General features: G+C 40.9%; 1 protein-coding gene across 2 annotated transcripts in view; it reads right to left on the reverse strand.

The window, feature by feature from the left end:
* Positions 1-17,888, reverse strand: part of STK33 (serine/threonine kinase 33) — a 141,468-nt gene extending 123,580 nt beyond the window's left edge. For both annotated transcript variants that reach the window (XM_028159898.2, XM_054724942.1), the window contains exon 1: positions 17,675-17,888. The gene's annotated coding sequence lies outside the window, so the exon portion shown is untranslated. The remainder of the gene's footprint in view (positions 1-17,674) is intronic.
* Between the last annotated feature and the right edge of the window lie 6,813 nt (positions 17,889-24,701).

Below are 24,701 nucleotides of genomic sequence, written 5' to 3' on the forward strand. Positions count from 1 at the left end.
GGTGCAAGCCTATAGTATGCTACCATTTCTGTAAAACAGATGTGAAATTTTATTTATAAACATACTGTATATGAATAACATTTAATTTATACATACACACACATACAAACAGAACATCTCTGCAAGGGTATTTATTGTAAGGAAATGAGTGTCAAGAAGACAGGGACAAAAGGAAGACCTTTTTAACTGTATACCTTCCTATTTTTAAATTATGAACCAAGTAGTTAAACTTTAAACTAAAAGAATATATAGAATAGTTACATGCAGAGGCTCTGTAAATAAGACCTGGGTTCAAGTCCCAACTCTGCCACTTACTGGTGTGTCCTTACACAAGTTCTCCAAGTTTATCTATAAAATGGGGGTAATAACAGTTACTATAATAATTAAATCAGATCAAGTACTTAAATTACTCATCACAGTGCCTAGAAAGTATTATTATTTAATGTTCTCTTTTAAATGGTACTATAGACTTGGAAATCATAGTCATCACCAATCTCTTTTCTCTTTCTTCTTATTCTCAGCGAGCAAATTTTGCTAGTTCCTCTTTCAAAGAGATGTAATATCCAACCATTTCTGTCCATTTTATAAGCATTAGAGATTGGCACAAACCACAAAGAATTAGCTAAAGATTTAAATTTCCATCCTGGCCTACATTGCTAGGTGGTTATAGCGTCAGCCCTCGAACTGAAGAGCCTCGGGTTTCATTCCTGGTCAAATAGGGACACCTAAGGGAGGCAACCAATCAATGTGTCCCTCTCACATCTCTCTCTCTCTCTCTATCTCCCCTTCCTCCTTCCCTTCCTCTCTCTCTAAAAATCAATGGAAAAAAATATTGTTGGGTAAGGATTTTTTAAAAAGATTTAAATTTCCTAAGCCAGGCAAAAAATATATATATAAATAAAATAAATTTCCTAAGCAAGGCAATTAGGAGCCATTGCACATTTGCCACTATAGAAACATCATTATACAACCTCTACTAAATACCAGATGCCACCAATTTATATTTGTGTCCCTACTTCACCACTTATAAAGTGTTTTCAAACACTTTAATTCCTGGAATAAAAATCTCAGCAACAGAAAGTCCATTGAGGGGCATTATAATTTTTCAACAACTATGAGGCAAACAGAGCAGATATACTTTATTCCTCATTTGTAGATAAATATTTTTTTATCTTCACCTGAGGATATTTTTTTAATTGGTTTAAGAGAGAGGAAAGAAGAGAGAGAGGAAGGGAGAGAGAGAGAGATCAACATCAATGTGAGTGAGAAACATTAATTGGTTGCCTCCCCGTGCATGCCCTGACGGGAGATCAAACCTGCAACCTTTTGGTGTATGGGAAATGCTCCAACCAACTGAACCACCCAGCCAGGGCTATAGATAAATATTTTAGTTGGAGGGAAAACTATTAAATATGAATTTAAATGATTTTAAAATAAATAAAATGAAAGCCAAAGAAGAGGAATTGCTAAAATGAAACATGCTTTACAAAAAAAAAAAAAGAAAGAAAGAAATGCCTATAATACAGACCTTCTCATTTCACTGCTTATGTCACCCACATTTTCACCAGGAAGTGTCCATTCTTACCAGGAAGTCATCAAGAATACTGTTCTCCTCTCACCTAGAAGGCTCTGACTTGTGTTAAATCAAGACTTGGTCAGATGAGTGCATTAAAAAACTGTGGTACATCTACACAATGGAATACTACGCTGCTGTAAAAAAGAAGGAGCTCTTACCATTCGCAACAGCATGGATGGACATGGAGAGCATTATGCTAAGCAAAATGAGCCAGTCAGAGAAAGATAAATATCACATCTCACTCATTTGTGGAATATAATGCACAACATAAACTGATGAACAAAAATAGAGCCAGAGACAGAGGCACAAGGAACAGACCGTCAAACCTCAGAGGGAAGGTCGGGGGTGGGGGGAGCAGGGCTGGTGGTGAGAGGTCAACCAAAGGACTTATATGCATGCATATAAGCATAACCAATGAACACAGACACTAGGGGGCATGTGCTGGGAGTGGGAGTGGTCAGGGAGAGGTCAATGCGGGAAAAAGGAGACATATGTAATACTTTAATCAATAAAGAATTTTTAAAAAGGAAAAAAAAAAAAAAAAGACCTGGTTCACAGATGCTGTTCTGGATCTGGTAGCCACAGGAATTCTAGCTATTGTGGTAGCAAACAACTTGATCCATACAACTGTCTGCTGAGCATATCTACAAGGATGACCCACAAATTCAACATGTTAACAACAGTAATAATCTCACCTTGCTCCTCAACGCCTGCCGGGACTTGTTCCTCCTCCTCAGCCTCTGGGCCTCCCTACTGCAGTGAATGGTCCCACGATCACCAAGTGGCCAAACCATAAATCTAAGTCATTCTACTCTCCTTCTTCTCCCTAAATCCACAAATGCTGCTTCTACCTCTAAATATCTTTAGCATTAATCTGCTTCTCTTCAGAACGGATACAGAATAGAAGAGCGAGAGTTGGAGAGGAGGGCTCATGCCTCGTCCCCAAACTTCCGGGATTGGGGAGCAATGACCCTGGCACCAAACTAGCACGTTCAAATCCCAGCTTAGGCACTTCCCAGCTATCTGACCGTGGGTACATTACTTCACCTATGTCTTCGTTTTCTCACCTGTCCAACTGAAATAATACTAGCAGCTACCTTATAGGATTGTTGTAAAGTATAAATAAATTAATATAATGTAAGTGCTGAGAATAATGTCTTGTACATTTTATAGTATTCACTACTATTTATAACATAAACATGATTTTTAATATCATAAGACATTTATTCTACAACAGTGTAAAACCAGACATTTTTCATCAAGACAGAAAATCAAACATAGTCCAATGTCCAATTAATCTGAGCCTCCATCACTTTTCAAGTTTTAGTCATGCCATGTCTATGGCCATTTCCCTACACTACAACTCCAATAGCTCTTGCCTGGATTACTATGCCAGCCTCCAATTAACTGATCTCTTTCTTTCTAGCCCTCTCCCATACATTCTCCAAATTGCAGCCAAAATGATTTTTCTAAAATGAATGTATACTCATGCTATTCTCCTACTTAAAGCCCTTCAATCACTCCCTAATACTTTGAATTAAAAATCTAGATTCGCCCTGGCCAGTTAGAGCGTCAGCTCGTGCACCAAAGGGTCATGGGTTCGATTCCCAGTCAAGGGCATATGCCTGGGTTGCAGATTCGATCCCCAGTCCCAGTTGGGGCATGTGCAGAAGACAACCAGTCTGTCTGTCTGTCTCCCCCCCGCACCCACCCACCTCCCTTCTACCCTCTAAAAATCAATGGAAAAAAATATCCTCAGGTGAGGAATTAACAAAAATAAAATACAATAAAATCTAGATTCAAGATGTCTTGAAGGCCCAATATGATCTGTATAATATAGTCTCTTGCCTCATCTCCATCCCCACCTCATACTCTCAGCTCGTGCTATCATTTTTTTTCAGTTCTTAAAATTCTTTCAGTTCTTGTGTCTCACATTCGCATGTTATTTCCTCTGCTGAAACACTGTGCCCCACCACTCTGCCTTTTACCTAATTTCTACCTATCTCTCAGTCTCAATTTAGGTGCTACTTCACCCAAAACCACATCTCCTGGCTCCCAAGTCTGGATTAGGTGCCCTTCCTACAAGTCAAAAAGTACTACGTACTTCCCCTACCACAGCACCTTTCTCAACTGCCTACTTACTAGTCTGTATGCCCCTACAGACTTAGACTCTAGGAAGGTAGAGACCACATCTTTCTTTTATCCCAGTGCTCACCAAAACGTCTGCCACATGGTAGGTGCTTTTTATTAAATATCTGTTAAATTTAAATAATTTATTATCACAAATAGGGCTTCACAAGATTTATGAATATTTTACAAATAACATTAAATGTAAGGATTTTTTAAAACTAAAGTAAACCAAGTAAATAAAATACTAATAAATACAGAACTTGAAAATCTTAGGAATGCACTCAATAGGACACAAAATCTAATCATTATGAGACTCCAGTGACCAGGTCAGAGTCCTTGGGAAATGGCAAAATGGGGTTCTCTGAAGAATAGGCAGTAGGTAGAAAGAGTTTCCAGGAATACAGAGGCAAAAAATCATGAGCAACAATATATCTCCTGCTAAGCCTCTGGAAACCAAAAAAAAAAAAAAATCTATCATAGATCTTTTAAAGATATAAAATACATGCTTCAAACCTCCTGGCCAACTATAAATTCCAGCACACTGAACTGAAAAATCAATGGCTGAAATTCATGCAAACTAAACAACATTGACAAGTATAAAAACCTTAATATTCAATTTTACCTCTACCTCAATTTCCAATTCTCTCACTGTCCCACCCCCACACACAAAGCAGCACTTTATTCGTAGCTCTCGGATGACTTCTGTCACACGCTAACATATTACTTGTGTACCTCTCTGCCACCAGGCCCTCATGAAGACAGGGGTGGTGCCATTAATTCGTCATGGAATCGTGAGGGTCACCACAGTGCACAGAGTAGTAGGTACTCCGTTGTTTGTGAAAAGGAGAAAAAGAAAGAAGACAAGGGAAGAGAAAGCAGAGCAACCTATTTACACAAATAAGCCAAAAGGAAACAGTTGAAGTGGCAGAGAACTCCCACAGATGTAAACAAACAAAAGGAGCCTGAAAGAAGTTAAATTGCTGAAACTTAACATTCAGATGACTCAGTAAACTTTTAAAATACGAATTAATAATAGAAATAATGACTACTCAGTTTCATTCCATTGGCACTCTACAAATAAGCCTATAAAGTAAGGAGTATAACGTAAGGAGGTCCATGTAGAGTTCTATATATATACTAGAGGCCCAGTGCACAAATTCGTGCACCGTGGGACCCCTTGGCCTGGCCTGTGAGATCGGGCCGAAACCAGCTCTCCGACATCCCCTGAAGGGTCCCAGATTGCGAGAGGTTGCAGGCCAGGCTGAGGGACCCCACTGATGCACGATCTGGGCTGGTGAAGGATGCAGGAGGTTGGCCAGCCAGGGAGGGACTGCGGGAGGGCTCTGGGGCGTGTCTGGCCCATCTTGCTCAGTCCTGATCAGCCAGACACCAGCAGCAAGCTAACCTACCAGTCGGAGCGTCTGCCCCCTGGTGGTCAGTGCACATCATAGCGAGCTTTTGAGCAGCCTTAGCATATCATTAGCATATTATACTTTGATTGGTTGAACGGATGACCAGACACTTAGCATATTAGGCTTTTATTATATAGGATATATATATATACACATATACATACACACACACACACACATACACACACACACACACACACACTGAGTGGCCAGATTATTATGACCACCTGACGTTTGTAGGCAAATTAGCCATACACTGCATCGTATGGGATATGGAAGCCGAAGGCCTGTTTGAACAACTTTGCTGTCTGCAGTTACCAAGATAAAACGTCTCCAATTCACACAGGAACACAAGGATTGGACAGCTGAGCATTGGAAAAAAGTCATGTGGTCCAATGAATCACGTTTCCAGTTGCATCATGCAGGTGGCAGAGTGAGAATTTGGCGGAAACAGCATGAAAGCATGCACCCCACATGCATGAGTACAACCCTTCAAGCTGGTGGGGGCAGTGTTATGGTTTGGGGCATGTTTTCCTGGCATGATTTTGGGCCCTTTAATTCGTGTGGAACGACGTCTGAATAGCACAACATACCTAAGTATCATTGCTGATCAAGTTCATCCTATCATGTTGATGGCGTATCCCAATGAGATGGCTTCTTCCAACAAGACAATGAGCCATGCCATGGTGCTCGTATTGTGCAGGAGTGGTTTCAAGAACATGAGGGAGACTTTACCTTGCTTAGGTGGCCCCCACAGTCACCAGATCTCAATCCAATTGAGCATTTGTGGGACGAAGTTAAAAGATCCATCAGGCAGCTGGTTCCACAACCATCAAATCTCACAGAACTGGACAGTGCTATTCATCGGGCATGGTGTCAGACCTTTCAACATCTCGTGGAGTCAATGCCAAGAAGAATCGCCGCAGTATTAAAGGCAAAGGTGGCCCAACGAAGTACTAATGGGGTGGTCATAATAATCTGGCCACTCGGGGTTTGTGTGTAGGCCCAGTGCATGACATTCATGCACTGGTGGGGGGGGGGGCTCAGCCTGGCCTGTGCCCTCTCACAGTCCGGAACCCCTCAGGGGAGGTCCACCTGCCGGCCCAGGCCCGATCACCCCTCTCGCAGTCCAGGGCTCTCGCAACCAGGACCCCTGGCTCCTTACCGCCTGCCTGCAGGGGAGCCGAGAGAGGCTCCTGCCACCACCACTGCACTCGCCAACCGCAAGCCCAGCTTCTGCTCCCCCTGTGGGAGCACTGACCACCAGGGGGCAGCTCCTCCATTGAGCATCTTCCCCCTGATGGTCAGTGCGCGTCATAGCGACCAGTCCTTCCACCGTTCAGTCAATTTGCATATTAGAGTTTTATTATATAGGAGGGTTATATATACTACTATATTAAAGATATATTACATATCATCAATCGCCACAGAGGCTATTAAAAAATAGTGGGGGGGGGGGGGCACGCGGACAGAAATGGGGAGAGAAAAAGAAAGCTGTTCCATGCTCCAGCTAAGTATCTAAGTCACAGTGATTTTAAATACTTCAACAATGGATATCCATGGCCAATATTACTAACAATATTTTGAGAAAGATACATGAGGATGTTTTATAGTCAAGGAGAGAAAAGAAGAAAGATATTGGCTATTCTCAACAGAAATTCATTGTCCTATTTTCACTTAGCAGCATGACTCTAAAATTTTCTGAGATAAAGTGATAAACTCATTTGTTTAGTATTTGTATCAGATATGCAAATATTTGAAAAGTCATTATTTCAACATTAAATGTCGCTATTCACATTGCACAGTATGCAGACTAGAGTCAGAGGAAAAGACGACTATGGAAGATTTGTTTTTCACCAGAGTCAGAAAATCTATTCATTCTCCGAGACAGCCAAGGCCGTACCCTCCCCATAATGAACTTAAGGACACTGCCCACATTCTCTAATACCAATGGCCTGGGCTGTGCTAGAGTTCATGGAAAAGAGATGTAATCTGTCATAATCACATATGCTTTGGGCTCTTTAAATGAAAAGGTTTAAAGAATTCTAAAACTTGTACCTTTCTCACCAGGGAAATTCTCTCAGCCTTCTGACTTCTTTTTTTCACAATACCAAATCAAAGCTTGAATAGCACCCACACTGAGCTTAGGCTCATCCCAGAAAAGACTCCTCTAAAGCCTTAGCACTTCAGAAGAAAGTCTGCTCTGAAAGAGAACCATCTGTCCCTGGAGGATGAGCCCATTCCAAAAGTAAGATACCCAACTTCCCCTGTTTTATTAATTTATTGGCATGATAACTTGCATCAATTTAAAGGCATTTCATCCACAAAGAGCCAACTGTTTGAAAGCTGAATGCACTAAATCTTCTTTCATGGGACCTATAAGAATTTTTTGAACTCTTAATGGTTTGCACTTAATGCTTCATTTTAAAATCAGATTTAATCATTTCATAAAACCAGTAGTTCTTTATGAAGATTAATTTCATTTTACCTCCATATCTATTACCCCAGGTCAGAATTGCAATGAATTGTGATGCCATTTGAAACCACTAATACTGTACTTGACAATCCAATTAGTAAACGAGTCTGAAAACACAATTTTCCAAAATGATTATAGTGCTCCCACTTCCTATTCTTAAACATATAAGACTCTAATTGAATGTCCATACTATTTTATTTATAGATCTTTCTTAAATAAGCTCACAATAAAACCACCAGTTTTTAACTCCTATTCCCACAAAGGCTCTTTGTTAGCTCTATGTTGAAGACTTAACAGAGCTGTGTTTTAAAAAATTAATTTGATAAATAAATGTCAAAAATAATAAATATTTTCTTATGAAGACTCAGAAGTCTTTAATGTATATATTTTATAATGGTAGGAACAGAAGACAAAACCATGAAAGTAATAAAGCTCAATTATACAAAACAGATGTATGTGTGTAAGTACGTATGTGCATGTGGGTATATACCCACTTTGTGAATTACCTGCCAAAAAAATTAATGTCAGGAAATTTTAATCCACTACCTCACCACCTTCTATTCTACAGTATGTTCAGGAATATAAAATCAATCATATAAATCACTAAGTCAAAACCCAGAATGGAGAAGCAATCATAATACTGCATCAGGAGTGCGAGGGAATCACAGAATCCAGAAACTGGGGAAAACACCAAAGGACATTCTTTCATAGACGATCTGTCATATGCTGACATGGACACTACTAAAAGTTTTCCCTTGACAGGGAGCCCACTATTTATTTTCCCCCGAAAGCTCATTCCATTGGATACCAATGATGGGCTATTTCTCCTCGTATTGAGCCAAAATTATTTTCCTATAAATCGACCTACCGGCCATGCCTAGTCTGTCCTTACAGATATGCCTAGGCCCTCTTTAACAGGTCTCCGTCTTCCAGAGATGAGGACAATAAGCACGTGTCCCTCAGCCATGCTCCCCAGAGGCTGCGCCTCTTCTACATCTCCAGTACCCCCAGTGGTTCTTTTTATCGTTGAAAGACCCTTCACCGTCACAGGCCTTCACTCTCCTCTGGGTGAAGTTCAGTTTGCCCATCTCTCTGTTGAAAAATGGCATCTAGAGCTAAAAGTCATACTCCACAAATTATCAACATTTATTCGCTAGAAAGAAAGATATTTGGGAAAGAGTCAAAGCAAAGAGCCTTCTGCTTCCTAGGGAGCAAGCTTGGCACGTACTATGGAAATAGCTAAATGAACAGAAAATAATCAATACTATCCAGAGACAGTGATGAGAACAACGTAGGGAGGGTAGCGAAAAACAGACAGTGTCATCAGGCTATTTGTTCTTTAAAAAAGTTAAACACCCTACATACTAGTACACAACCTAAATTATCTGAGATACTGGTAACGCAAATATAACTTTCTAAATTTGCAATAAGCATAGGTATATATAGAGTAGTCATAGCTTTTTATTGAAAAATTCCTTTTAATCTCACCTAAAGAATCAAATGAAATCAAAATACTAGGTTTAGTATTTAGTTTAGTTTCTCTGGAAATTATACCAATCAGACATGTTAAGCATTCTAGAAATGAAACATTTGATACAATTAAGGAAATCCTATTGAAAAAAATTAGCCTGAAAAATAGATAATATAGGGCTAAGAAATGACTTATTAATAACTCATTCAATTCTGAGTATAATAAATACAGCTATTACAATTTCAATTCACTAGTGGCTGAGCTCAAAATGCTAAAATTCAATCAGCCTCAAGAAATCAGATCTAATCGGTAGAGTCACTGCCTGCTACATTTATTAAATCACGGAATTATTTTAGGCTTAAAGAAATTTAGATGGAAAAAAAAAAAAGAAAACAAACACCAAAGCTAGTAAGAGGTAGGGCCAGAATTCCAGACCAAAATCTGACACCTTATCTACTATACTTAAACAACCCTTCAAACATTTGAAAACAGCTATCATAGCCTCCTCTTCTCCCCTCGTACCCCTAACCAACCTTCTTTTCAAGTCCAGGTCTTAAATGATTGCAAATGAAGGAAGGATCTCAGAACCAAGTCCTACATAAATGACCTCAGGAAATTCAGACATGTTCTTTCATATCTAAAGGGACAGCTTAGACTATGTCTTGAGGGAATAAGTGACTGGATGCCACCAACAAGCCTAGACTCCTGAGCTGCTGGGACACTCCTCAACCCCTCAGTTACTCTGAATAAGGCAAAACAAGGGAGACCTGAGAGACACAGCTCTGGAGCAGAGTCCATCAGTGAGTGACTATGGGAGATTCGAAGAGAGGCAATAACTAGGCCAACATCAGACGCATTAGAGGGCAGTACCCCCATATCCCTTCCCCAACAGCTCTCTCTCCACTTGGTCTCAGCCAGCATGATGGGTTGGTCTTTCTAATATCTACTAAATCCTGGGACAAACAGGAGATAGTATAAAGAGAAAGTATAAAGCCACACAGGGAGCTCTCCATGAGCTATAACCTTCAAGTAGATAGACAAGTAACCTAGGATGATATCAAAGTGGCAGGATGCTATATGAAGAGAATCAGGAAGGCAAAAGCTCAAAGTAGCAGATGCTTGGAGAAAATGCTAAAGACAAAAAAAAAAATGAGTTTTTTAAAGCTAGGCTTAGAATAAGGAGAATAAAGCCAAGATAGATGTGAATTCTTAACTACAAATTATGCTTCTGTCTTCTCCATCAAAACTGATCTCAATATGTTCTCCCATAGGTAGGTTCTCGTTTCATTTTGTTGATAGTTTCTTTTGCTGTGCAAAGTTTTTTAGCTTGATGTAGTCTCATTTATTTATCTTTTCCTGAGTTTTCCATATCTCCAAAAAATATTGCTGTGAAAGATGTCTGAGATTTTACTGCTTATTTTTTCTTCTAGTGTTTTTATGCTTTCACGACCTACATTTAAGTCTTTTATCCATTTTGAATTCATCCTTGTGTATATAAATCGGTGGTCTAGTTTCATTATTTTTCATGTACCTGTCCAATTTTCCCAACACCATTTATTAAAGAGACTCTCTTTACTCCATTGTATGTTCTTGCCTCCTTTGTCAAATATTACTTGACCATAAAGGGGTGGGTTGATTTCTGGGCTCTCTGTTGCAACAGCATAGATGGACCTGGAGACTATTATGCTAAGTGAAATAAGCCAGTCAAAGAAAGACAAATACCATATGATCTTACTAATATGTGAAATCTAATGAACAAAATAAACTGATGAACAAAATGGAACCAAAAGCATGAATACATGGAACAGACTGTCTGGTACCCAAGAGGAGGGAGATGGGGGGATGACTAGATAAAGAATGTGCAGAAAATAGCTCAAAAAACATATATGCATACCCCATGGACACAGACAATAATTTGGTAAAGGCCAAGGAGGGTGGAGGCCCAGGGGGAGGGGTGCTCCTGCGATAATGTCAACATTAAAAAATTTTTTAATTAAAAAATACGGGGGAAATCACCTCAAATCTTAGCCCAACGTAACAGGCTCTTTGTAAGCTAAGCGCTACTATCCTGTCAAGTCACTCTCTCTGATTGTTCTAGATACCAACTTTTTAAAAAAAATGTTTTTATTGATTTTGAGAGAGAGGAAGGGAGAGGGATAGAGAAACAGAAACATCAATGTTTTCATAGATCAGCTGTCTCCTGCATGCCCCCTACTGGGAATCGCGCCCTGACCAAGAATCAAACCAATGAACTCCTGGTTCATGGGTCAATGCTCAACCAGTGAGCACCTCCAGGCCTTTGGGCCTGCTGTTCATTCTGCCTCAGAATCCTTTCCCTTTTTGCTCACCCTTCCCCGACTTCCCCAAGCAGACTCAGGAGTGCTCTCCAAGTCCCACAGCACCTATCTATGAGTCTCTTATAGCACCTTCCATAGAATATTACAAACTTGGGGCTTTGCTTCCCTCAAAGAGACCATGAGCTCTCAAAAGCTGTATCTTTGTATTTCAAGAACCTAGTATATGCATATGCCTGGCCGGTGTGGCTCAGTTGGTTGAAGCATCATCCTGTGCATCAAAAGGTTGCTGGTTCGATTCCCGGTCAGGGCACATACCTGGGTTGTGGGTTTGGTCCCAGTCAGGGCATGTGTGTAAGGTCGATGTTTCCTTCTCTCTCTTGCTCTCTCTCAATTCTGCATGTCCTGCTTGCTTTGTCTTATGTGCTCTATATAATCGAGAAAGTCTATATTGCAAAGATTTCACTGGCAGGTGGCTCCCCAACCCCTGCATTCCAACCAACCAATCCAACCCAGGTGCACACATAAGTCCTAATAAACTCATGTCTTTTTCAGCCAGTCCTCCAGATTATTTCTTTGGAATAAGCAAACAATATGCTGAGACCTTCTCGGACCTTGGCTCTTTGCATAACAGGGATGATGAAACATTCTGGAATTAGTGTTGATTGTTGCAAAACCTTGTGATATACTAAAAGCTTAATTACATACTTTAAAAGGATGAATTTTATAATATGTTAATTATATCACAATTTTAAAAGTGAGGTCTGACTATAAGAAGGAGTTAAGTGTATACATTATAACGTATGTACCATCAAAGAGATATGACAGAAAAACAGTTACCAGTAACTTGAAAATCACTACTAGACATTGGTGCTTCCTTTCATAATAACAAATAGGAAAATAATTGAATTTTATTACCATAAACTGAACACCAACATAAAAAAGATTGAAAGGAAAAGCTAATTTTATTTCCATGAAAAACATCCAAGGATAAGTATTTGCTTTCTTCCTAATATCTCAGCTGATTGCAAGTTGAGCTCCCTGGAGCAGATATAAGAGCCTCTATGTTAGATCTGCTAACTGCAAATAGACTTAAAAGAATTCAAGTATAAGAACCTGAGCCTCAGATGCCCTGTTTTTGGTAAATCGTAAGTGGATTCTCTCTCAACAAACTCTGTCACTGCAGATGAGCATTCACTGTGACAATGACAGTCACAGAGTAGAACTTCCAATTACCAGCACCTCAACCTTAGAGGCTGGATGAACATCTTTCATAAGGCTTTTCTTAGAGTTCCTAAATAAATATGTGTGAGTCCAATGACCGGTTTTTCCAAATAAACACAGTTCATGTTGAGAATATTGAATCAGCCCTGGCTGAGTTCTCAGTGGTTAGTGTGCCTGCCCACAGACCAAAGGGTCTTGGTTAGATTCACAGTCAAGAGCACATACCTGGGTTGCAGATTCCATCCCCCATCCCAGTAGGGATGCATATTGGAGGGAACCAATCAACGCGTCTTTCTCACGTTGATGTTTCTCTCTCTCTCTCTCACCTCGCCCTCTCTCTTTCTCTCTCCCTCTCCTCCCTCCCTTCCACTCTCTCTAAAAATCAATGAAAAAAAATCCTCAGCTAACTTTTATACACTTTTAACAACAACAAAAAAGAATACCGACTCACAAGCAAACTTTGAACACATACAATGTAAAAGTGAAAATATAGCAGCATTCTGAAACAATGCCTGGAATATTACAGGCTCCCAATAAATATTTGTTGAATGATGTTTATAATGGTTAATAATATCTACTAAATAATTTAGATAAAAAATAAGCCAAATGCAATAGTATTTCTAAATCAACTTATCTTTAAAACAGAAAGTTGTTTTTTGCTTTATTCCTAATGTAATACCATATCCTCACTGATATTCAAACTGACAAATCTAATTATTAAGATAATTAGTCCATTATAAGTAGAAAGGATATTCTGATTAATTATAAAAGTTAGTACCACTCACCTTACACACCTTTATGAAATGAAACAACTTCAGGTTGACAAAACTGCAGGAATCTGTGAGGTGATTAGTTTCTCATGCACCCTATGATTTATTTCAGTTAGTTTAGGAAAGATATATTAATACAGTTAGTTTAACAATAAGTTGTCCACTTTCCACATTCTAGAACCCTAAGGCAGATCCAAGCAAAACATAATTCACCTTGGAGCTCAGCTCAGCGGGAAGGGACATTCTTAAAGCATGCTAATCTACCAAAGCTGAGAAGGTCAGCACTTAATTTTACATTACAGTTTCCTTTTCTTAAGCCTCTTATAAAATCAGGGAAATTATTTCTCGGTATCTAAAACTGTGGGTGCTTGAAATACTATATGGGATCATGAGATGGATAAGAGATGTAGGAATTATCTTCAGAGATCACATCTCCTCTTTCAGGACACTTCTAAAAGTCTCTAAGGAGAAGAGTCTACACATCCACAACGTGTGACAGACACCAGCAGGAGAAGTCGTCCTCCATCTCCCTGACAGCAGCATAAGCTCTTTCCTTCCATCTTTAAGGAAACAGGAAGATGACTTAAGTATCACCCTTTGTATCATCATCTTTCAGGTTTTTTATTGGAAATCACACTACTCAGTTCTCACTCTCATTAACTCTTGCTTAATTTACTGACACCACAAAATAACACTTTTAAAGAAAACATAGTTATTTGGTCTCAGTATGTAAAGGACTTTCTGAGCATAAAAGCAATGAATCGAAAATAAAAAGGTTAATAGGTAGACAACATAAAATTTTTTTAAATTCTATAAATCAAAAGCATTATAAATTAAATGAAAAGGCAATTGTGGGGACATGCCCCCATATGATAAGCAAGGGTTAATATCCTGACTCTATCAAGAATTCACACAAATCAGTGTTTGGCCAAGTCAGCGCCCCCAGTGTTCCCCTCCTTGTTCATACAGAAAAAGTGCAAGGTTCCTACAAAAAAAAGAGGTTACAGCTTCTTTCTGCCAGGTTTCAGGAATTCACTCTTGCCTCCCCTGCCTTGGTCCTTTGCCTCCTACCTGGATACCCTCTTTCTTCCAAGTCCAGTTAGACTGAAGATTCAGATACTAGTCTTTATTTCAGATTTTTCCCAAGATACAGACAGAAACACTTTCTACATGGCTCTGTAGCCTGCAGGCAAGTAACAACTCGCCCCGGGTTCCAGGGATACCTGATTCAACGAATTCCAGCCAAAGCCCAGTACACTGGCTCCTGCCTGGGCTGGGAGAGGCAGAAATCAAACAATTAAGCAATAGATATGAAAAAAATGAGACTCCAATATAAAAACCATCATAGAGTTTATGCAGGTAATTCACAGAAGAGAAATATCTAACAGCTAACAAGATTTATTTTATGCTGAAATACATTAATAATGAAACATGTGAGTTAAAATAAGGAGGTACTATTTTTATCTGTGATATTAATAAATATTTTTAAAAATAATAATGCTCATACAGGTGTCATAAAAGTGATGGCGGGATGGTAAGCTAGTATAATCTTTCTGAAGATGGCAATGTATTTTAAGAGCATTCACAATGAGCCTGCCCTTCGACCCTGTGATTTCATATTTTTAAATCAGTCACTAAAATAACAGTATCATATTTAATTAATTGTTTCACAATTATAAGCTCATAGAAGCCTCATGACAATCCGTCAAATAGGTTGAGATATCCTCACTTTGCACGTGAGCAGACTGAAGTTAAAACTTGTCATAGCAGCCAAGCCAGGTCTTCTGTCACCTGGTTCCAACGCCAGTGCTCTTTCTACTGTCTCTTTTGTGGAAAAATGTGGAAACTTTTTTTGTTTTAACATCATATGTGTAGCTGGTGATGGGGTTCTTTTTCATTACATCAAATGAAGTGTTATAGACAATTTTGCCTAAAACCTCACCATTTAGGTTCTTCCCCAGGAATTCCATAACTTTTCTTTTTTAAGAATATTTCAGATGTCCCCCATTTCTCCCCACCACCACCTCAGGCCTTTACCTCACTATTGTCTGTGTCCATGGGCTATGCATATATGCATGTAAGTTCTTTGGTTAATCTCTTCCTGTCCCCCCACCCCCTTTCCCCGCTGAGATCTGTCAATCTGTTCCATGCATCCATGTCTCTGGTTCTATCTTGTTCATCAGTTTATTTTGTTCATTAGATTCCACATATAGGATCATGTGATGTTTGTCTTTCTCCGACTGGTTTATTTCACTTATCATAATAGTCTCCAGGTCCATCCATGCTGTCTCAAAGGGTAAGAACTCCTCCTTTTTTATAGCTACATAGTATTCCATTGTGTAAATGTACCACAGCTTTTTTTATCCATTCATCTACTGATGGGCACTTTGGCTGTTTCCAGATCTTAACTTTTGTAAATAACGCTGCTATGAACATAAGGATGCATATATTCTGATTGGTGTTTCGGGATTCTTAGAATATATTCCCAGAAGTAGGATTGTTGGGGCAAACGGCCATTCCATATTTAATTTTTTGAGGATACTCTATACTGTTTTCCATAGTGGAAAACATTCCCACCAGCAGTGTACTAGGGTTCCCTTTTCTCCACATCCTCACCAGCACTTGTTGTTTGTTGATTTATTAGTGGTAGCCATTCCAGCAGGTGTGAGATGATGCCTCATTGTAGCTTTGTCATTTCATCTTTAGGAAATGATCTTCAGTAGTCAAAAATCCAGTCAAAAGATTTAATATGAAGATATTCATCTCGACATTTTTGTACTTGAAATATAAATACCCAACAATGAGTAAATTGCAAATTATGGTTCATCCACAATGTGTATTATTATGAAGCCACTAAAAACGATGCAGTAAGTGCTGACGCTTTCATGGCACTAAGGACCATTCACTGTCCTAGATCAGTGATTTTCAACCTTTTTCATCACATGGCACACATAAACCAGTTACTAAAATTCTGCAACACAAAAAAAAATATTATCTTTTTTGCAGATCTGACAAAAAATAGGTTATGTGAGTCATTCACACTGGATGGCTATTACTGTGTTGGCTGTTTTTTTTTTTTTTTTATATGACAATCTAAGGAAAAAGAGGTCAGTGCCCCTGACTAAATAGTCAGGTATTTCATGTTTTAAAAATGCTTGCAGCACACCAGTTGAAAATCACTGGTCTAAGGTGATAGTGGTAGGGACAGAAATAAGTGAATGAATTTGAGATTGGTTTGAAGATACCAGTAAAATGAATAGATCTTGATGATGCTTTGGATATGGAAGGAGCGGGAATGGCAGGAGTCAAGGATGAGTTCAAGACTTCCGGCTTACAATCTTTTTTTTTTTTTAATTTCTTTATTGATTAAGGTATTACATATGTGTCCTTATTCCCCCATTACCCCCCACCTCCCATTCATGCCCCCACCCCCCTGTTGTCTGTGTCCATTGGTTAGGCTTATATGCATGCATATAAGTCATTTGGTTGATCTCTCCCCCTTGCCCCCACTGTCCCCTACCTTCCCTGAGGTTTGACGATCTGATTGATGTTTCTCTGTCTCTGGATCTATTTTTGTTCATCAGTTTATGTTGTTCATTATATTCCACAAATAGTGAGATCATGTGATATATATCTTTCTCTGCCTGGCTTATTTCAATCTTGACAGATGATGGAATGATTCATTGAGACAGGAACAGGAGAAATTTACATGAGCCAGAAATTTAAATGTATGGGACATCTGCATACCGGTTGTAATTTGAAGCGTGGACTTGGAAGAGTGTATAAAACAAGGAGAGAAAGCTTAGGTTCAAAACTCGTTTCTCTCCATTCTCAGAGCCCTCCTCCAGTGCATGACCACCCGGCCTTCTGATGGGATACTGGAGCTGTTTGGTGGCCAAAAAAGCAGGTCCTCCTTAGCTGGTGCGGTGAGACCAGGAGTATCAAACCACCGGTAGCATGCAAATCCCGTACAAGGAACTCGCAACTGTTTTTACATTTACTGTTCACAAAGGAGTTTCACCTGCGGACTCCTTCAAGCCCACAATTTTGTGAGAAATTAGCTGCATTTACAGATGAGGAAACTGAGGCAGAGTGCTTAGGTTACCTGTCCACTAGCCCGACAGGGTGGCCTTACGCCACCCTATGGACTGCTCTGTGCAGCCACTGTGGGCAAAGGGCTGTATGAAGTGCTGTAAGAAAGAGCTGCCATTTTATGGGGCCCTACTACATGTCAGGTCTAGGAGATTTAAAAAGACAAGAAAGAAAAAAAAAGGCAATTTCGGAATTTTTAGATGGGTTCCTTTTCCCAAATCGCACTTACCCCATCGTAAGTTCGCTTTCAACTTTCAAAAAGGTTCAGGTCCCAAGATGGAGTGAAGGTGAGAGGTGGAGATGAACCAGGGTAGCCAGGGACCACCCCAAACACCGGACCCAGGGGAAACGGGGTCCCAACGGCTCGGCCCCAGCTGACGCTCGGAGGGGACCTCGGCCGCCTCCCTCGGCGGCGGGGCGGCCAGCCCACCCCGCAGCTGGAGGCCCGGCGGCCCGTTTGCCCGCGCGTTGCTATAGCAACGGCCGCGTCCGCCTGCAGCCCCGGGACCCGCTCCCATTCCCGCGGAGCCCGCCCTGCGCGGCGCCGCCAGCGGCCACTCACCCGGCGGCGAGGGAGTCGGAGTCGGACGGGCGCGCACGCTGGGCGCTGGCGGCCGCCGAGCCCGGAATGCCGCACCTGGAGCAACTTTGGGGCCGCGGAACAGCCGCAGGAGGGCGGACGGGGGCCGCGCGAGGACAAAGCTCCTTCTCCCGCCGTTCCCAGGAGCCCACGTGCCGGCTGCGCCCTCCGGCGACTCCGAAAGCCGCTCCCCTTAGGGACGGACCTGAGAATCCTGTCTCTGGGGCAGGGAAACATCCATGTTACATGAAATTAGAACTTCCCAACAGTGACACCACAGGACGAAGGTGAAGGCCCGGCCAATATTGTCCCCCAGCGCCCGAGGCCTGGCCGTCCGGCCGGTTGGACCTTGCACTGCAGTAGGTTCAGAACCAGCCTGAAAAGACGGGAACATGATATCAGGGTTGAGGGGAGCCTGGGAGGGCGGGTGTTTGTCTCCACCGAGGGGCTGTAAAGGCTCTGGACAGACCAAATGGAGATTCCCACAAATGCATTTTAGCCACAAACCTCTAGAACCGCAAGAGTGCACGCGCCGTACAGGCTCCCGCTGTTTGCTCATGTACTGCTGGATCTGAACTAGGAATGACTTCTGTGGACACGGGCCCTGCTCTCCAGCAGCTGGGGGGAAGAAATTCAACTCCCCTAATATCAGCCTAGTTATCTGAAGCAGGTGTCCTCTAAAATTTGGTTGATAGCCAATAACTTGGTACAGCAGTTCTATTCATTTTATTGCTTGGAGATAGGGACACAGTTGGCAACTGGCTCATCCTGTCAAGTTCATCTGAAAACTCAAAATGGCCATGGTGGGCAACTGGCGACTTCAAACTTTTGCAAATTTTCCAAGCACAAATAATCCCCATTATGTCCTGTACTATAGAACTTGGGGATCTTGGCCAGATTTTTTTCTGGAGAAATACAGAACTATTGTCTAACAAGGGTCTGGAATAGCCTACAAGAATTTTCTGTGCGCCCCCCACCCCCTACACACACACACACACACACACACACACACGCACACCTGCCCTCATCCAAGCATGAGTACCACTATGTCCAACAGAAGGAAATAAACTACTTCTGCTTAATTCAATGGTGAAGTGTATGGATCTGCCTTTAACCAGCAGCCGTGAATGAAGCCTTACATTCCAGATCTTACCAAGAAATAGCTTTGAATTGTCCACTTCCTAATGCCCATCAAAAGCCTACTTTGGCTCAGTGGATTGAGCTGCCGCATGTGGACTGAAGAAGGGTCCCAAATTGGATTCCAGTCAAGGACACATGTCTAAGTTGTGGGCTCAATCCCCCAGTAGGGGGCGTGCAGGAGGCAGCCAATCAATGATTTTCTCTCATCATTGATGTTTCTATCGCTCTCTCTCCCTCGCCCTTCCTCTCTGAAATCAATTGAAAAATATATATAAAAGCCTAGTTGAGAGAAACTGCAGTTTTGGAGAATTGTTTGAAAGGCATGCAGATGACCCCTCATCTATATATAGTCTCTGGGTCAATGAATCCTAAACCTGGCTACATATCAGAGACATCTGGGGAGTTCTGTTTTGCTTTATGTTGAAATACAGATTAACAGGTAACACTCCCAGAAACTGATTACGTAGATCCCATTAAATCATTTTTAAACGTTTTTCAAGCAAGTTTGATACAAAGCAGGTTGGAAACCACTGGTCTACTTTTTATTCTGAAGTAAAGCCTGTCTGTATAAAAGCTGTGTGCTTGTACCACTTTGTCTTCACCCTCGCAAAATGCCTGTCATGCTTTACACTTAGGCTATATGTTTACGCTTAAAACATGACATTGGTTTTTTTCTAAATATGTTTTATCAATTTTAGAGAGAGAGAGGAAGGGAGAGGAATAAAGATAGAAACAGCAATGAGAAACATCAATTGGCTGCTTCCTGCACACCCTCTAGTGGGGATCGAGCCCGAAACCCTGGCATGTGCCCTGACCAGTGACCTACTACTGGTTTATGGGTTGATGCTCAATCACTAAGCCACACCAGCTGGGCAAAAGATTGTGGTAAAAAAAAAAAAATACAGAACAACAACAACAAAAAAAACCCTCTGTACTTACTAGAGGGATTAAGAATGATGCTTATTACATCTCTGTAGTAGAATCCTACCAGATCGCCCAGCCCAGGGTTTTTCAAACTTTTGGACCATAATCCACCAAAAGAAAAGAAATATATTTTACATTAGGACCCAGTACACATATACCTATGCATTTAATAACTGAAGCAAGTTTTATAAAATATTATCCATCCCACATGCTATGCATTCTAGTACTTTTTATCTCTTTTTCATGCTGGTTTCCACCTTTACATGGTTTCTTGACCCCTGGATGAATTAGGAGTTGCATTTTAAAAACAGAAGTATAGTTAGGAGGCTTTTTCTGCAAACTAGCCCTGGATCCTCAGATAAGGTAGCTAGGCCACCGGGCTACAGTCAATTGCTCCAATAGTAGGTACCTGACTCACACAAAGTCGATCATATTCCTCTCCCAGGAATATGGAATTAGGACTGAGAGATTTCCATTTTTCTCTAAGTAGCTAACGCGTTAGCATAGATCATTGCAACATAGACAGTCAGACGCTGTCCACAGACATGTTTTCCTACCATGTGGCCTGGAGAAATGCAGAAAGCCAATCTGCCGGGGAAATGTGAAAAGAACAGGAAGGACTCACAAAGAGGAAAGAAGAGACAAAAAGAGTTCTGACAGCTCTCCATCCCTGATCATAGTATTTCCTGAAATGAGCTGCATTCCTGCCTTTGAATTCCATGTAATATTTCAAATCTTTATAATAAAGTGCCCTCTTTTGCTTAAGCTAGTTCAAGTGGCTGAGTTACTGTTATTGCAACCAAGATGAATTTAACTATATTGGTTTTATATGGCTGCAGTAACAGATTACCTCCTGACTATACTGCTGCTTTTTAAATTTGGTGACTAATACAATCACTCTATGTCCCTTACAGGAAGGTCCATGTAAGAAATGTATTTCAATCCTGAGTGCCGGAAAAATATACTTTTTCCCTTGAATACCCGACACCTCTTTTCCTTCAGAAAAAAGCAAACCATGAAATTCATCACATTTCCCTTTTTACCTTGGCTTCCAGGAAGAAAAGAACCAAATTTGCATCTCAACTTTAATAACTTTGTCAAACTCTGTGGCTTGTATACAGGCATTACAACTTTCTCCTCTTCTCTCCTATTTTCCCTCGTTTCTACTTTTATCTTTTTGTATGTTTTTCATTGTGTATTTTAAGCTGCTTCAAATATTTTGCACTTACTGTTTCACCTGTCTGTAAGGCTCTGCCCCTATACCTGCACAAGGCTGGTGGTTCCTTTTCATTATTCAGATCTCAGTTCACTTGTCACCTCCTCAGAGAAGCCTTCCCTGATCACTGCATCTAATGTAGTCCCACCCCACAGTCTATCACAGTACCCTCCTTTGTTGTCTTAGAGCACTTAAAACCATCTAAAATAATCATTTTATTTTTTTAATATATATTTTTTATTGATTTCAGAGAGGAAGGGAGAGGGAGAGATAGAAACATCAATGATGGGAGAGAATCACTGATCAGCTGCCTCCTGCATGCACCATACTGGGGATCAAGCCCACAACCCAGGCATGTGCCCTGACTGTGAATTGAGCCATGACCTCCTGGTTCTTGGCTTAACCACTGAGCCATACCAGTCCAGGCAACAATCTTATTTTCTTTCTTCCCTCACTAGAAGTTAAACTCCAAGACAATAGGGACCCAATCTGTTTATTGCTTGTCCCCAGTGCCTGGCACTTAGTAGCTATTTAATAGAAAGCATGGCATTAGTAAATGAAAGAATGAAAGAAAGAAAGGGAGGAAGAGAGAGAGGAAGAGGAAAAGGAGGGGAAGGAGGGAGAAAGAAAGGGACATTTTGTAGAACATGATGAGCCCTGGCTAGTGTGGGTCACTGGTTGGAGGGTCATCCCATACACTTAAATGTTGCCAGGTCAATTCCTGATCAGGGCACATACCAGGTTGCAGGTTCAATCCCAGGTCAGTTCTCTCTCTCTTTCTCTCCCTTCCTCCCTCCCTCTCTCCCTCTCCTTCTCTCTCTCTCTCAAATCAATAAAAGCATGTACTTTGATGAGGATTTTTTTTTATTTATAGGACATGGTGAGATATCGATGGATAGATAAATAGGTGGCTAGGTAGAATGTCACTGACACTTGTAAAGAGAAATCAGAGAAAGTACACGAAGAGGTAAAACACAACTCCCTAAAATATGTACATAGAGGAACTGGATTTTCTTGGGGAACTCTTGATGTAAAAGCCTTAGACAAAACATTCTTTTAAGTTTTCAAGTGGCTCAAGTATTAAATATTGTGGCTAGTTACCATAGGTGAAGCCATCAATTCTCAGTGAGATAATGGATTGCAACACCATGACCACCAACATGACAAACTCTTGATACTGACAAGGGAACTCAGTCTATTTCAGGGGTCATTAACACAACAATCGCTTTCATTCTATTCCTGTAATATTAATGTCACCACCGGCAACAAATGTTATATGCTATTGACTTAAATACTCTATGGTAACGTCATTGTTAGAATGCAATATCAAGTTGCTTGACAGTTAAGGAAGGGAGATAAGAATTGAGGCTTGTCATAGAAGCAATTAGTACAGTTTGTTCCAAGGTTCATGGACCCTGTTGGTAAAAATACCAAAGTTTGGGGTGGGGGAGGATGGACTTCCATTTTTTTTAAGTCCAGAAACAGTTGATTTATGCATTAATTAAAATTTACCTCTGTTATTCAAAAGATTTTTAAGAGACTCCACATCACAAAAAGCCACCCCATAATTTTTCTGTTCTATAAGATAAATTCAGAGATGTTTAGATCACATGTCATATTAAGATTTTTTAAACAGGGACATGTCTGCAAAGTATATAATGCAAAATGTAACTTTTTCCTAATGAGATGTGTGTTTGATTACTGGCAGGTTTACCAATTTATGCAAGTCTTTCTATGGTTCTATTCTCCTACCTTGACAAAAGTAAAACTGTACCTTATGCCCATGGCTCAAAATGAAATAAACATTTGGCAATTAATTCTGTTTGTCTGATCAACTATGAATGTCTGATCCAGCCTTGTTGTCAGATAAAACTAATTAGAGGTCAGGTTAGTGCACACACACCAGAACTAAATTAATGTTTCATGGATTGGAAGAGTTGATATTAAGATGGCAATACTCCCCAAATTGAGCACCTTTTTTTGTGCAGAACAAGTATGGAGGATTGTTCAAAAATTAGAGAACTAGCTACTGCTGCCCTACAGCTTTCTTAGTCATGTGGGGACGTGTGGGAAAAGGAGGGGCAGGGTGTCAGGACAGGAGTGGGATGGCTGAACTTCTTAGGAATGCCGGAGAACAGAGAGGCTGTGCAGGTGAGCTGCTACAACAAGGCCTGGAGCTGTTAGCTCGGGCAGAGCTATGAAAGGTAAGCAAAGCCCTTCCCACCTAACCCCAATCCAGGGACACCTGCAGGAGAGAAAGGGACAATCAAGATGTCATAATTTTTTTTTAAGATTGTTTTATTGATTTTTAGAGAGGAAGGGAGAGAGAGAGAGAGAGAGAGAGAGAGAGAGAGAGAGAGAGAGAGAGAGAGAAATATCCACGTGAGAGCAAAATATCAATCAGCTGCCTCCTGCATGCCCCCTACCAGGGATTGAGCCCAGAACCCAGGCATGTGCCCTGACCGGGAAAAGAAAATGGCAACCTTTTGGTGCACAGGATGATGCCCAACCAACTGAACCACACTGGCCAGGGCTAGGTTTTACCATTTTTAATTTTTATTTTTTAGGTCTCATTTTTATATGCCCCTGAAAACTCTAACCTACTAATTATTTTCAAGTGTAATAAAAATTTTTCTGAAATTGTCATAAAATTAACAATTAATGGGTTTAACAGATGGTACAGTTTATAGATATTTTTAGGTTTTGACATTTAAAAAAAATAAAGAACTTATTTTTATCAGCCCTGTATATTCTGCCTCTACTGCCTGGTGGACGAAACAGTTCAGAGGCCACGTGTGCAGGAAGAGGAGGTCTGCTTTAGACTTCCTGCCGGGGCAGGGCTTGCTCTAGGGAGTGGGCTGACTGATAGCTTGCCCTGCAACATGAGGAGTGGAGTGTAAAGAGGCTATATGTCCCGGAACCTAGAGAAGGATGGTACTAATAAAAGGAGTAAGGACAGAACAGCAGAAAGCTCAGAGCAGGCACGGGAATAGTTTCAGGTACTTGGGCCAGTCTGGGAAGGGGCGGAGGGTCAGCGATGATTTCTAGGTCTCATCGTAAGCACTAAAAGTACTGATCATCCTTCCTTAAAACACAGACTTCTCTGGCTTCTCTGACACCGCATCCCCCTGATTTCCTTCGGTATGGTGTATGGGAACATGGGCTGCTTCCAAAGCTCCACACCCCCCCCTCCCACACTGTGGAATATGGTGAAAGCCACCCACCTGTAAGTGGACTGCGAGACCTTGGGGGCCTGGCCAGCTCCTCAGTTAAGGGAGAAACTGCTTCTGAATGTGAACTCGGACTGTAAACAACTGCAGAAAAACAGCTTGTGTTTTGATTTCACACCATCACCCTGCATGTCCTGTTTGCTTTGTTTTCTGTGCTCTACATAAC

This window comes from Eptesicus fuscus, chromosome 13 (assembly GCF_027574615.1).
Source record: "Eptesicus fuscus isolate TK198812 chromosome 13, DD_ASM_mEF_20220401, whole genome shotgun sequence".
Lineage (NCBI taxonomy): Eukaryota > Metazoa > Chordata > Mammalia > Chiroptera > Vespertilionidae > Eptesicus > Eptesicus fuscus.